The sequence below is a fragment of the Chenopodium album genome, chromosome 9 (assembly GCF_948465745.1).
Source record: "Chenopodium album chromosome 9, dcCheAlbu1.1, whole genome shotgun sequence".
Lineage (NCBI taxonomy): Eukaryota > Viridiplantae > Streptophyta > Magnoliopsida > Caryophyllales > Amaranthaceae > Chenopodium > Chenopodium album.
Genome location: NC_137842.1, coordinates 26767074 through 26783106, shown reverse-complemented (window position 1 = coordinate 26783106; position 16033 = coordinate 26767074).

Below are 16033 nucleotides of genomic sequence, written 5' to 3'. Positions count from 1 at the left end.
GAAAGAAAGAAAGAAAGAAAGTGTAGAAAAATAATCTTGGGTTGCCTCCCAAGCAGCGCCTCCGTTTAGAGTCGTTGGCTCGACATATCTCTTAATCCTTAGAAGCTCAGCTCATTAAAAGCATTAAAAAGCAATTTCTCAAGCCCTACATTGTTTACCATCTCATCTAATAACATCTCTACATTATCAACTCCAATCTGTGCAAGATGATAAGAAACATGGTTAGTAGCATCTGCTTCTTCAAGTGAACCTTGTTCATCAAAAACATTGATGTTAACAGTGTGACCATTATTGCCTAAAGTAACGCTACCATTAACTACATCAATCAACGCTCTTGCAGTCTTTAAGAATGGTCGTCCCCATAAAATTTCAGAAATATTTTCAACATTAATAACATAGAAATCAGCATGGAAGAATAATTGTTTAATTTGAATCAAAACATTTTCCAAACAACCATTTGAGAAACACTATTACCATTATCCATGTAAAGAATTTCATTCGTGTTCCTCAAAGGTCCTAATTCAAACATATCATACATAGAAGAAGGCAAGATATTGACAGAAGATCCTAAATCTAACACACACTCATGAAAACCAGATTTTCCAATTTTGCAAAGAATAGAAAACATACCAGGATCATCACACTTTGTAGGGGGTGCACAAAATTCAGATTCCTTGCTAGACTTATTAAGAAAAGCATCCAACAATAATTTATACTTAGGAACCATTTTCATAGCATCTAATAACGGGATTTTATTACCTTTCATCATTTTTGGGCTTAAACTAGTTCTATTCTCAAGTTCTAAAGACTCATCAATGGTGACCTTACTCTATTTAAACACAGCATTTGCTTTTAGGTTCGGAAAAGTTTGGGCTAGGAGTCTTCCTCCCAATTGAGTCTCTAAGTTACTTAAGGAAGTGCAAATGTGGCTTAATTGAGTGTCAAGTTGTTGAAGATGGAATCTGTTTTATATTGATACTCAATGTTTTGATTATGCACTTGTCCTATTTGAGTCGCCAACTATTTTACCACACTTTCTAGTGAAGGACCTTGAGATTGGGTAGAGGGGTTTTCTTGACCATACTGCCTTGGTTGATTATTTTACAATAATTGTGGTCTATTTCCATACCTAAGATTAGGGTGGTCTTTCCAGTCTTCATTACAAGTTTGTGACAAAGGATCATACTTCCTATTTTGTTGACCAGAAAAACCCCCTAAGGCATTAACATCTTCACTGTGTAAAGTAGGACATTCATCAGCAGCATGAGAAAAATCAGAACATACACCGCATACTCTAGCTCTAGACTCATTACCAGGAACAATTTTAGACACTAAGGTGGTTAGAGTAGCAATTTGTTGTGCATTTTCTTTTAATTGACTTTGAATACCACTTAAATCCACATTATTAACTCTTCTAACATCACTCCTACTACTATGTTATTGAGTGTTTTGTGCCATATTAGAAATTAGAGTCTTAGCTTGAGTTGGGGTTTTGTCAACTAAGGCACCCCCACTAGTAGCATCAATCATTCCCCTATCACTAGGAAGCAACCCCTCATAGAAATATTGAATTAAAAGTTGGTCACTAATTTGATGTTGGGGACAAGAAGCACATAAATTTTTAAAACGTTCCCAATACTCATATAGTGACTCATTACCATGTTGTCTAATACCACATATTTCTTTTCTAATGGACCCAACACGACTTGCATGAAAGAATTTTTCAAGAAAGGCTTTTTGGAAAGCCTCCCAAGTCGTGATTGATCCAGAAGAAAGAGAATACAACCAATCTTTAGCTATATCATGTAAGGAAAATGGAAAAGCATGCATTTGAGTATGATCTTGTTTAATTCCTTCCGGTCTCATAGTGGAACACACAACAATAAATTCTTTTAGATGTCTATGTGGATCCTCACCTGCGTTCCCATAAAATTAAGAGAGAAGATTAAGAAAACCTGAATTGAGCTTCAATGGTTTTTCCACAGTAGGAAAAACAATGCACAGGGGTTCATCGTCCAGCTTTGGAGCTCCTAGCTCCTTCAACGTACGTTCTGCCATGAAAGTGTATGTGATTGGTAGTGGATCTTCTACTTCAAGTTCAGGTTCTGCACTAAAAATTTGAAGTAGCTTCTGTGGTTCTGCCTCATTCAGGAAGTCTATGTACGCTTTTATGCGCTGAAGTCTTGCTTCTTTATCGTACGAGTACATGCACCTATAAAGAAAACAGATAACTAGTGAGAGATAAGCTTGCAATATTAGTTCAGAAAAGTAAAGTTCCACAATCAATTCCTGTCAGAACTTAGAAGCTTATAATTAGGTAAGATTTATAGCTTTCGCAATTCTGAAGTAATTAGATCAGGTCTTCACACAATAAATTTTAGATATCATGTAACTGGTAGTAAGTATACTAATTTTTTAGAAGAAAATCAGTAATTTAGCATCTGAAAAATAATGATATGACCAGATAAGTAATCCAACAGATTGGCAGAACGCTCATGCTCCAAAATTCAACATGTTAAGCTAGCTAATTGTTAAAATTATGCTGCCGGACTGATGTACATCAGAAACTTAAATTACCATTAATACAGTAGCCCACAACAACATATAAATGGACACAAAGTCTTTTAAATTCATCCTGCCTTTAGACCCTTTAATAATGATGCATTAGAAAGTAAAATGTTTAGTATATGCCACTCAAATATTTGTCAGATCAAAGTATAAATAGCAGAAAACCAGTGAAAGACAGCATCAAAATTATAATTCTTAGCACTATTTAAATACCAATAACCAAAATACAAGTGTGTTACCTATTTATCATTAGCTGAAATTAGATTAATTAGTTCAATTTTGGGGGAAAAGCACAAATCATGCAAAAAGTAGTTAAGAAAACATGACATATACTTGTCTACATATACACTATTATGTGAGTTAATATAGATTAAGCTTGCAAAAACTCGGTCAATAAACAAGCGTTATTCGGTATAACTCATTAACATATTATACTAATTTTCATGAGTTATGCTAACTTCGATGAGAAACTATTGATTCTTGTACCAGCCCCTTTATAATTTTGCAAACAACAAGCTAATTCATTCATATCATCTGATAACATGCTGATAAAATCATAGAGAACTAGAAATATCAAATATGCTAAAATCTTATTTATACGCTTCTGTCTACTAGGATCCAAATTTGGAACTGGACATTTATCCAATTACAAACAAATTGGCACACCAAGCAAAACGTGAGAGCTTTTTATATGCAAAAGTAGTCTTATAAATAAGGTAGCACTCAACATTAGTCAACTTATTAAAGGATTGACAGGAAGTATTAGTTAACATTATACATTCCAATTAACTTCCATCATCTAAATACAAGACTTCAAAATAATTATGCACTCCGGAACAACAATACTCACACAGATTAACAAGTAAGCATAACCGAGTTAAACCTTAAATTTTAGAATATTAAAAATAATCTCCCCAGCAACGGCGCCAAAATTTGATACGTGTCGTTTCCCGTATAAAACTAACTAATAATTTACCTTAACTTAAACCTCAAAAATATTAACAACTAATAAAAAGGGTAAGTAAGGGTCGAACCCACAAGGAGATTAATTAACTCTATAAACTCAAAATAAACTCGAAACGTAAACTATAGACATAAAAGAGTATTATTCACACTATGTACATTAGATTGGGGAAGTTTAAATGATAATAGTTAGCTAATACTACTAAGAAAAATAGGATCTAAACTACTATATACAATTGACGACAGACTTCACCAATCCCATTCATAACTTTACTCGAATTAAACTATTGGAAATTATAACTAACCGGCCTTGCACGATTAATCAACTTAATTACTAGACTAACTGTAGAGACTTTAGTAACAAAGACTCCCTATCTCCCTTATTTGAAACTAATTGCGAACTAAGCCAAAATCGACTCTAAACCAATCTAATTAACACAAATATGGTTGCAACTTGCATGAATTAGTCTTGGCAACATTAATATCTAGGAGACCTCATTAGTCCTAACTAATCTAATCACTTAAATGTTAGATTATTTAGATTGAAATTGCTTTCTAAATTAAACCAAACCGTAATCGCAGACTCGATTTAAAATTGGGGACTACTCTCCTATACGATTCAAACTAAGCCAAACCATATAGATAGCAATAATTTACAACTAACAACATGAAAGATAACAATCAATATCGAATTGCAAATTTATTAATCAAGAACAAGCAAATTTCAAATACCCATTAAATCGAAAAATATAGTACTATCAAGATTCAATTATAATACCAATAAACCAATAAAAGTATCTCATCAAATCAGCAAAGAACATCAAATAAATCAGTAATATGGAACAATTAAGTTAAGAAGAAGACTTATGAAATATACTCCCAAGAACACTCGAATAAACCCGTCTTCAACCCCGCGATTCACCTTCGTTCTCGTACTACCTTGGATGCGAGACTAAGCTGCCCTCCAATGGCTATCTTCTCTTCACCAATTGCCCAATTACGAACTCACTCGAACGTTCTCGCTCTTTGTATAATTGTTGTCTAAGTTGTGTGTTTTATTGCAAAAATACGGGTTGTATTTATAACCAATTGCATGAACTGATGTTGCGAAATTTTCTTGGCCAAAACTCTATCTTGTGAATTTGATCTATTCATCATATTGCTCACCAAGGATTTAGATTGAGTTGCAAGATTAATGGAATTTGGAGATTATCTTTTGGAAAATTTGCAAATTGCAGCCATTTAAAGTTCGTATTTTACAAATTACAGCCATTTAAATTTTTTTTTGCAAATTGCAGCCCAAAAGTTCGTATAAATTGTAAATTGCAGCCCGATTCAATTTTTTCATCGGTTTACATGTTGAAAAATCTTCGGTTAAGGTTTTATGGGTCATTTTAGTCCTTAGGGAACCGAATTGAGCTCGGAATTAGCAAAAAAATAACGTAAGTGTCTCATATTTACAGTTTTCCACAAATTGATACATTTTTGTTACGTAAAACGAGATACTTATGTTATTTTTTTTCTAATTTTGAGCTCAATTCGGGCCCCCAAGGGCTAAAATGACCCCTAAAACCTTAACCAAAGATTTTTTAACATGTAAACCGATGAAAAAATTGAATCGGGCTGCAATTTACAATTTATACGAACTTTTGAGCTGCAATTTGCAAAAAAAAAATTTAAATGGCTGCAATTTGCAAAATACAAACTTTAAATGGCGACAATTTGCAGATTTTCCTTTATCTTTTCTTTGTTTCTAGGTCTTCTACTGACTTCACGCAATTCCTTCTTATCATCGTTTTTTTTCTTTTCTTTGCTTTTCTTTTTATTTGATGATGAAAGCACGTGATGCTTTTGTTGCTTGGAGTAGTAAAATGGGCTAACTTCTTTTTTTTATTTGATCAAATCCACTCTCTTTTCTTCTTGCTTTTCCTACCAAGAACAAACATTATAATAGTAGTATTAAGTATCAAATATTATAATAATAGCTATAAAATAAAATACTAACATAATATAAGAGCTAAAAATATTAAAGTGACTAATTTCATAAAATAACTAATGGAAAACGATTATAAGACTAATATTAGGGACTAAATATATAGTATATTATGCACTTATCATGACATGTTTAAGCAATATATTGCAACAAATTTCATGTGAAGTGATAAAGTATTGATCCTGTATGAGCATGTCAAGCATATATGTGTTTTTTTTATTTGTTTTAATTTTGACTTTGTGCTTGCTCACATAGACTATACTTGTTAATTTTAATGTAAATTAAAGTGTTTAGAACAACAATTATGCATTAAAATAATTAATGAAATTTTGAACTTTTATAATAGCATGAATTTTTTCTTGCGACTCATGTTTATTATTTCATGCGTAAGTTTCAAAATTTGTTTTATCAATGATAAAAATAACCGACGGTTATTATTATTCACTTATTAAACTGTGATCTCAAGCTTTGCACAAAACTAGTTAGTTTAGGGAATTCTTGAAGACATCATCGAACTAGAGTAGTTTGGTTATACTTCGGGCTTTTGAGCCCCTATTTTATATTATCAAATATTGTAGCCCCCAATGTTGGGTGACTTCGACGACTTGTTTGTTTTTAATAATTAGACCCTTTCATATTGCTTGAAATGGGTCTAGAAATCATGTGTTTCGTCTTATTATGATAACAACTAGGATCTTGAAAACGATTAAACTGGTGTGTTTAAATCATTTTTTGACCATTCATAGTTTTAACAAAGAAATTTGCTAAGTCTAGTAATATTGGTCATTCATTAGAACAAGTAAGAGAAAAAATGAAATGTTGTTCAAATTTTTTCTTCTATTCTTGCTACTTTTGAATTATCTCTTTTGAGTTCAAATTTTGTCACTGTTTTGAAACTCGAGAAAGTAGATGATATCCTCTCGCGAAATTCCAATGTGTGCAACAATGGAGAATAATTTTAAATGAAGATTCCTTAATTTAGAATTTAGGAGTCTTTTGTTTACATTCTAACTCATGAAATTGTTTGTCTTATGTTAATAAAGTGTCTTGATACAATTTTCATGATGAATGATTGAGTACTAAACTTTCGTATGAGCAAGTATGATTTTATTGTCCTACACTAGTCATACTCTCTAATCTCTAGAGTAAATTGAAGTATTGAAACAAGAATTATGCACTAAGATTAGTTTTTGAAGTTGAACTTGAAAATTAAATGGCTCGAGTATGTAACTTGTTTAATGGCCAAGTTTAGTTGCAAACTTAGAATTCAAAGGAATAACATGATTATTATATCATTTTGATTCATTTGAAAATTGTAAGACTCGAGATCTACGTAAACCATCTGTAGTTTATGCGATTCTCGAAAGTAGCTCGAATGGCATGAATATCTGATTTTTTTTTTTTTTTTTTTTTTTGTTTTTTTTGTTTTGATATTGGAGCCCCCATGTGTCGGGTTATGCGCATTCTTGCTATTTTTCAAGTCTTGGAGCCCCTAATTGGGGGTAAATTCTAATGACTTGCTATTGTTTAGGCCATTCATATGATATTGAGATGGACCTGTGTGTATATCCTATTTTTGTTTTTGAAATATTTAGAACAGTGATATGGCTTACACATTTTAGTTAGAAGGGAAGAATACCACTTCCTATTATTTGACCAAGATAATTATTTATGTTACTTGATCAAACAATTCATGATAAACATATGCAATATTCAACAAATTAAAAATACAAACCTTGGGGCTTCAAATAAACATGAGAAATATCCCCTAACATGTCTATACATGAATTGCAAAAGCCACCTAAGGTTACACTTGGGGGCTATAAAAATATAGGCTCACCTCAACTTTCATTTTGAAATGAGACCATATTCTGGAAAGTGATTCGAATGAGTTTATAAAACACTCCATCAAACCTAAGTTTGGTACATATTCATTTTCAAACTACGACACTTTTTAATTGGAAGAACTTCACTTTCAATTATCAAAGTATGACAATGATGACAAACACTAAAAAGGGAGAGATGACAAAAATGAATATACAAAAGTTTGCTCACATTTTAATATCTTTGTTGAAATAAGTTGCAAATTACAACTTGCTTTCATCAATCTTGGACAAAAAAGTCACACTCAATTACGAGCTAGACTTTTCTTTCAATTTTGGGTCAAGTTTTGAAAATAATATGATTATGTATTTTGCCTACTAGAAAAAGTTGCTTTTCAAAACAAACTTTCATTGGACCCTTTTCAAATTATGAATTCTAGTAAAACAACATGTTTCTAATAAAAATAGTATTTCCTTTCTGAAACTTTGTTTTCTCAAATAAATAAATTTTCAGATTCTTAATAACCGTTTGGATAATACATGTATATACATAAATATTTCCAAAAGGAATGAATTAAGATTCGACTTCTTTTTTACTCGAACTTGTTCTCGCTTAGTTCTCCCACGAATATTGGCTAAGGGATGGTAAACGAACCACCTACAAGACCAAAATCAAAGATTGATAACAACAAAGAAAATATTTGATGTTCTAAATCAACTTTCAGAATAAAATCACCGCAATGATCTTTACAAACGTTTAGACATTAGGTAAGATTACTAAACCTTGAACACAATTGTTTTTGGTCTGTAAACAAGCAAAAAACTAACTTGCTTTCTTGGTTATTAAGATGGTTCGTAATAAGCTTTGCATGACATTGATTTTGTAGCATAAATAGTGTATTCAAATATGAAAATAGAGAGAAGTGGGGATGACCTGGCTTTTTTAAGCCCCCAATTTGAGGCAAAGAGCGGAAAAATTATACTATTTCCGAGTATTTTAGTTGCCAAATGGGAGGGATCATCCCGACTTACCCCCTAAAAGAGAAATGAACAAAAAAGACGGATTTGTATAAAAAGGAAGGGGAATCCAACTTTCCCATAGACGAATAAAGAAAGTTAATTAGACATGTTTTCGAAAAGCAAGGATTATTGACTTAATATTTGAATCATCGTGATGACTTGGCAGTGAGGCATACGTGTAATAGTGATAACGATCATTTTTTTTCATGTAGCAATCATGTTCAATCAATGTTCCTCGCTTAGAGAAGATGGAGATATCCCACGCAGGCGGACATATTAGTTGCTCATGATAAGTGAGAAGACCAATGCTCAAGAGTTGTAAAAGACATCTAAAGTTGACGTCAAGGCTGTCGATATATCAAATCAATTTATTGTGTTAAATCTTTTTCTTTCTAGGCAATGTATATAGAACCTGAATTACCTTGATGATAAATAGCCCTATTATTACAAGAAAATAAGATGATTGTGTGTTTGTTTTTAAATTGATAGTCACCTCATTTTTCTTTGGCAAAGGATATGGAAAACATCGAACTTAGTTTGATTCGATTGCTTTACTAACATGATGTAATCAAGCCAATGGCTACCAAATCATCCAAAATTTTTTTTTATATGATCTTGTAATCATAACTCAACACTTCATGCATTTTATGACTACTTAATAGTAGGTCCATATGTGCAAAGGCCTAAGATTGCCCATATTTTCATGGAATGACGATTTTGGTATATAGTTATGGTCTACCTCAAGGAGGGCCTTTTCAAGGTTGTAACGTGGCTAGGCTTGAGGTTATGAAGAATGGAAAGGCTCAAGTATACTCCCATAATCCCTTACTCTTGGTGCTTATTAAATTAAAACCTTTCTTCTTTGTGGCAACTTCCTACATTAGGTGCCTTTTCCTTGTCATCTCTCTTTTGTTTCTTTTTTTTTTTTTTTTTTTTTTTTTTGACAAGTTTTGTTATGGGTTTAGAACCATTTTTCTTTTTTTCTTTTTCATTTGATCTTTCCTTTTGGGTTTAGACTAACTTTGTGTCCCCCTCTTATATTTCGTTCCCCCAATTTCCTATTTATATCTTTACACCATTCCCATCCCAAGGTATGGAATAATGTAGGTTGAATAACTAAGGCTCAATTGGCGAGGCTCAAAAGGACTGCCAAAAAGACGGATTTTCTCTAAGGTTACGAACATGGGATTATCTTTATGGAGTTTCAAGTTGCCTCCTGTGTTGGTAAAATCATTATATCCTTTCTTTGTGGGCCTAAGATGGGCCTCTTTTCATTCAATACATCTTGTAAGCCAAAGCTCATCAAGATTCTTAAAGTGTTGAGTATGTATGCCTTTTGATATTGCCTGTTTATATGTATACGTTTTATTTGATTCAAGTCAATAACAATAAAGAGATCGAAAAGAGAACAAGATAGACGTACTTGAAAAAATATTTTTTATTCATTAATTAATGAGAGTACAAAATAAGTACATTCGACAGCATGAATCTCTTAGTCTATCATAAAAAAAAAAACAAAAAGAAAGAAACAAAACAAGAACCAGGGTGCTACATCTTGAATTGTTGACAACTTCATGAGATTGCGTCTTTGAGCTTGGTCCATTTCTGACGTAGGTGAAATCCTCTTTAGAAATCAATTCCATCTACATGATTCATGTTCATTTATCAAGTCCCTTTCAATTAATGTTCCCACAGTATAGACTTTTTGAAATGTGTCTAAACCAAGGTATTGTAAATGGCACTTGTATGGTGGAGACATATTGTCTATGAACTTTGGGACAAGTTCATGATCCGGAGGTCTTTGTGGAATAAGAGCAACCTTTGATCGCCACCTGGAAAAGAAGTCAATGAAGCCTTCTTCTTCCCCTTTGCTTAAGCAATTTGAGATCGCGCAAGGTAGTTGTGAGCTCGATGTTATCTCCATATTGGGTTAAAAACGCTTTTACAACGTCACTCCAAGTGGAAGTTTGAATTGTATCGAGGTTATAAAACCATGATCTAGCAGTTGGGTCCAATGAAAGAGGAAACGTACATGCATATAAGCTTTGCTCAACCTCTTTAAATGCCATGATTCCAATAAAGCTCATTAAGTGAGTTCTAGGATTGTCTGTAACCTTAAAGGTTGGAAAATCCGTAGTCAAGAACTTTTCTGGGAGAGTCTTGCCACTAGGTTGTGGTGCAAGCTCATAATTGAAGTACTTATTCCTTAACTTAGCTCGAAGGACAAGTTTCTCGAAGGCCTCTAATCTTTCAGCTCTTGCTTTTTCTTGCAGAATGTTTTCTTTTTCTTTTTCTGCTTTTATTTAGCCTTTTCTGCTTTTTTATGAGCCTTCAGTTGGGCTTCTTCTTCTCGTAAGGCCTTTAGGTTTTGGAGTTCCTCTCTAAGTTTCTCCAATGCTGCTTTGTCACCCATGATTGGACTAGTATGCGAATGTGGAAGATGATCTAGTAATGTGTATCACGAGAAATTGAGCGCGTTCACTTCAACCTTTTCTGCCAAGCATTCAAATAATGAACAAAAGTCAAAATGATTGTTTTACTTCTTTTTTAATCCTTGTAATACGAATTCAGTTTAAGCAAGTTTGTTGACGAAGAATGTCAAAAAATTCACGAACAATCATTAATGGAATGTCATGATTTGTGTTGACTTCAACAAGGTAATCATCTAAGGATTTTACTTTAAATGAACTGTTTTCGAAAAAGGTAGAAGAGAAAGACAAGAAATTTGGATTGAAAACGCTCATCAAATTTTAGGAATATTAATCAACCCGAACATACTCCTTAAAATGATCAAATATATTATGGTATTTGTTGATCACTTAGATTGCAATAGAGATCTATATCATTTTTTAATTAATTTTCATATTGCTCATCTTTAAAGGATAATATTTTACTATGTGCTTAAAAAGAATGATGGCCTCCAAGTGTAAAATCCAAGAAATAATTAAATTATTTTCTCGGTTTTATCATTCATTATCTTCTCTCTTTGTTTTTAGAATAATATTTTTTTTATATCATACTCCTTTTTTTTTTTAAGAACGACATTTTTTTTTCGTTCAATTTCTCTTCTTTTTTTTTTTTTTTTTTTTTTTTTTTTTTTTGAGGCAATCATCCCAAGTAAAGTTCTAAGGATTTTCTTTTTAAACCATAGAAGAGGTAAATAAATTATTTCAAATCAAGGTTGACCAATTACAACTAAAAAAATGATGAACACGAAAATAGGCACGTTTAAGAATAAACATATTGATGACGTCCTATTAAGAGATGCGAACTTCTACTGACGACCTTACAAGAAGTAATATCATTAGCTCGATTATAAAGTACGTACACGAATCATCTTAATCAAAAAATAGTATCGCGCGCAATTTTTCGTCTTGCGCTAAGGTGGAAAGTGCATCTTCAAGAGTAGCATCTACCACATGCAAGGTTTTTTTTTTTTTTTGCGAAAACGCAAAAAGAGCGATAAAAAATTATTTTTGATTTTTTTTTTGTGCAAACGCAAAAAGAGCGATAAAAAAACATGTTTTTTCGAAAAAGACGATCATAGTAAAAGTTAGCAACGTTGTTAACCAAGGAAATATTTTTAACACCTACTTAACGATTAACCTTGAAGCGTAGTATCGTTTTCTCCGTATGATATTGCTCGTAATGAGTCAAAGTCAACGTTGAACAGTGGGCGCGCGCAAGACACAGTGTTGCGCGGAGGTGCCGCGCGCATCTTCTGAACTTTTGCTAGGAGGGCGCGCGCAACTTTGACAGTTGCGCTTGCCACCTGGTAGGTTTGACATTTTTTTTTTTTTTTTTTTTTATTTTTTTTTTTTTTTTTTTTGCAGAAACACAAAAAGAACAATAACAAATTTTTTTTTTTGGTTGAACCGTAATTTTTGCGAATTTTTTTTATTATTATATCTCTATGTAACAAGTTGGAATTAGTTAGATTAGACACGAAGCACATATTCATGTAGTCACATAAGCACATTAAAGGAACCGTCAAAGCATACGATGCCATTCTAAGGTCAAGGCTTGGGTGTCCAAAGGTACCATATCTTAAGAAACAATGCAAAAATCAATCACTCAACGTGTTGACATGACATCGCCCTCTCAACATTTTGTTGACGATATGGGTGGGATGATTGTTATTGATTTCGGGATAGAAGCCTAGTGTTGGCAGCCCCTAATTAATGAGCCAATCCCCAATGGTTAAAGTGAGCTATGCTTATGCATGATTGATCGCGGGTAGAAGTAGGTCGTTTGGACTACTAACCCTAACCAAATTAGAAATTTATGATACCTAAACTTACACTAAACTAGTTAGTGGCAAGTAAAGGGTCGAACCGAAAAGGACTAAGTGTATTAATTTGTGCCAACTAGACTACTAGGAAAGGTCGTGAGATAGAGAGAGGTTAAACTAAACACGACTAAGAACAAACAACTAAAACTAGGGAAAGTGGAATCCAATCACATCAATGTATTAAACAACATGATACAAATAAATGAAAATGACCTCGATTAGGAACATCAACACATTTAACTCACTCTCGCACAATTAAACATGTTAATTATCCTACTAAACTAATTCACTCTCGTGCAACTAGCCTAGCAAAGGTATGGAAGAATTTAGGGCTCTCAACCAACTCACTCTCGCACAATTGATTGAAAGCACAATTAAGAGCATAGAATCGATTAGCTAGAAAGATTCTAATCCATAAAAGCATAACCCATACACAATAATCAAGAAACAATTTCATACTAATCACAATCAATCATTCAATTCATTAATATAACCTTCATCTAATTCCCTAGAACAAGACCTAAGCTAACATAATGGAGAAAGACATGGAAAACATGGTAAAATAAGAATAAAAACAAGATTAAACAAACAAACTAATTAATCTACTCAAATCAACAAACAAAAAGCAAAAACTAAGAATTAAGCAAAGAAATAAAGATGAGAGAAAGTTAGAAAATGCTCATTGAATAGATGAGAAGAAGTTCCACAAAGTTGCTTATTCAACCTCTCAAAAACTCCATGGAAATCCAAGCTTCCTCTCTCTACAACTACTCCTAAACTAGAGAGAGAAAATCCTAATCTAACCCTAAGAGAGAAAAAAAATGAGGCTAAAACTAATCTAATCTAGGTAAAATAAAATGTTGATTGAAAGTTAAGAAAGTATTAACCCCAAAAGGGGTATTTATAATACAAGGAAAATAAAAGACAAATAAAAAGAAAACTAACTAAACTGATTGAATGACAAAACTAAGAATAAAAAGGAAGGAAAGGAAAAAGAAATTAAAAAGGGGAAAAACAAACAAATCCCACCAAAAACAATCAGACCCCCAATTCCCCTTTCTCGTGGTTGCTCTGATTCTCATCATCAATTCCATCGCACGCATCTTCACCCTTCATCGACATCAATCAGCAAAATCTTCATCAAGCATAACTAAATCGCGGTCGTCCGATTTTCAATAAAATCACGCGCGAAGCTCGTGAAATGGTTCGGTCGAACCATGGGTTGGTGCGGCCGAACTACGGGGTTGGTTCGGTCGAACCATGGGTGTGTTCGACCACACCTCTTCAAATTACAAAACCTCAAAAGTTTCTGACTCGTACCTCGACCGAACTCCTATTCGGTTTGCTCGAACCCAAATGAACTTGAATTGCTCTGAATTTGGGTGATGCTTGTGTGAATTGATGGGGTTGATGTGGGTTTGCGGTGGCCGGGAATCACAGGGAAGAGGTGCGGTTAATTGTTGTGGTTTTGGTGGACTGTTGTGTGTGGTACGGTGGTGTGGCGGTGGTGATTGGTGGTTCATTGGTGTGGGTTTTGGTGGACGGTGGTGCAGGGGTTGTTGTTGTGGGTTGCGTGGCTGATTGGAGGTGGTGCGAGCAGGTGTTGTTGATGCCGCAGCTGCTCGGACTTTGTGGTGGCTGTGAGTGGTTTCGGTGTTGGGCGAATTGCGGGCTGCAATTTTTATTGTGGTTTTGGTGGCTGACGGTGGTAGATTGGAGGTGAGTTCGGGTGGTTGTTGCTGTTGTGTGAGGGTGAGAAGAGGAGAGGGAAATCAGGGGAGTGAAATTGATGGTGTTGTGAATTGGAGCAGGGGAGCAGTAAAGTAGAGGGAGCAGGGGATTTTGGTGTTTTGGTGCGGTGGAGGTTAAGGTGAGGTGTGGTGAAGGGTAAGAGGGCAGCAAAAGGGGCAGCAGGTTGTTTGTGCAAGGAGTATTGTGCAATTGCCTCAAATCTCGGACCCCGAACACGAATATGATTTTGAAACCCGGAACACCTACAACCAAAATCACGAGGGTATTACCACGAGATAAAATAAAATAAGATAAAGATAAAATAAAATAAAAATAACTTAAAAATAAAATCAAAAGAGATAAAATAAAGAAAACAACTATGAAAATAAAATAAAATAAGAAAATGAGAGAAACTAGGAATTATTAACTAAAAATATGAAAATAAGCTAAAAACTACTAAAATACTCAAAATAAAGATAAAAGACGAGAATAAACAAATAAAAGAAATAAAGAACAAAATGGGCTAAATTTTTGTAAAATAAGCCGGAAAGCGATTTAATAAACACCCTAAAAGTGACATAAAAGTCACTTATCAAACTCCCCCAAGCTAAACTTTTGCTCGTCCTCGAGCAAATTAACATGAAACACGAGAGAAGGAGAATGATTTATTCAAGCAAATCTAAGACACTAAAGGAGACAAGAATGTACACTAACTCACTTTCGTAGGAATCACGGTCAATTTTAGCAACTAAAGACAAGCCCTTTATACTCCTAGATCACCCTAGAGGATGAGTGTGCTCTCGTGAGGGTGTCCTAAGAGTTTAACCCACAACTCTAAATAAAAACCAAGGCAAGGCAATAAAAAGAAAAGAAAAAGAAACACAAAAGAGAAAGAAAACACAAAGTTCATATTTGGACAAGAGATAGGAACAAGCACCAATGAACGCAAACCTTTATAAATAGACAAATGTATGCACGTTTCAAGATGTCAATGGTTGATTGAAACATAACATATGCTAAGCATAGAGAACTAATGGGGACACAATCCACCCTAGCCCCAACCAATCGGGCCGCGTTCTCTCCACTAGATTCAAATCAACCCTTAAGCTAGCTTCTCATGATTCCACAAAGGAACCGGAAAAAGATAAAGAAATGAAAAACTTTGAGAAGGTAATCCCGACATCTCAACTATGCATACTCTCTCCATAGGTTTGAAGTCTATCTCCCTCCACCGTTCTTTAACCTAACCCCACTAAAGTCCAAGGGTCTTTTATTGGGTGTAATGTAAGTCTAGGGGTCAAGGCGGGGTAAAAATTTGAAAATTTTGGGCGGGGTAAAAATTTGAAAATTTTGGTGATATTTCCTAAGTGAAGCAAAAGGGTGATCAAACCTCAAAAACAAACTCAAGAAGTCACAAAATATCAAACAAAAATACCAATAATGCCATCTCCCCCAAGCTTACTCAACACTAACATAAAATATACCAAAACCGAAGTAACGCTCCCCCCCAAGCTTGAACGAAGCATTGTCCTCAATGCTTAAACTAGGGAAGAAAACAAAACCAAACTAAAATATATTTGTGTTTTTTGTTTCTTTTTCATTTTTTTTTTAGCTCTTATTTGATGTCCTTGCCTTTTTTTTTTA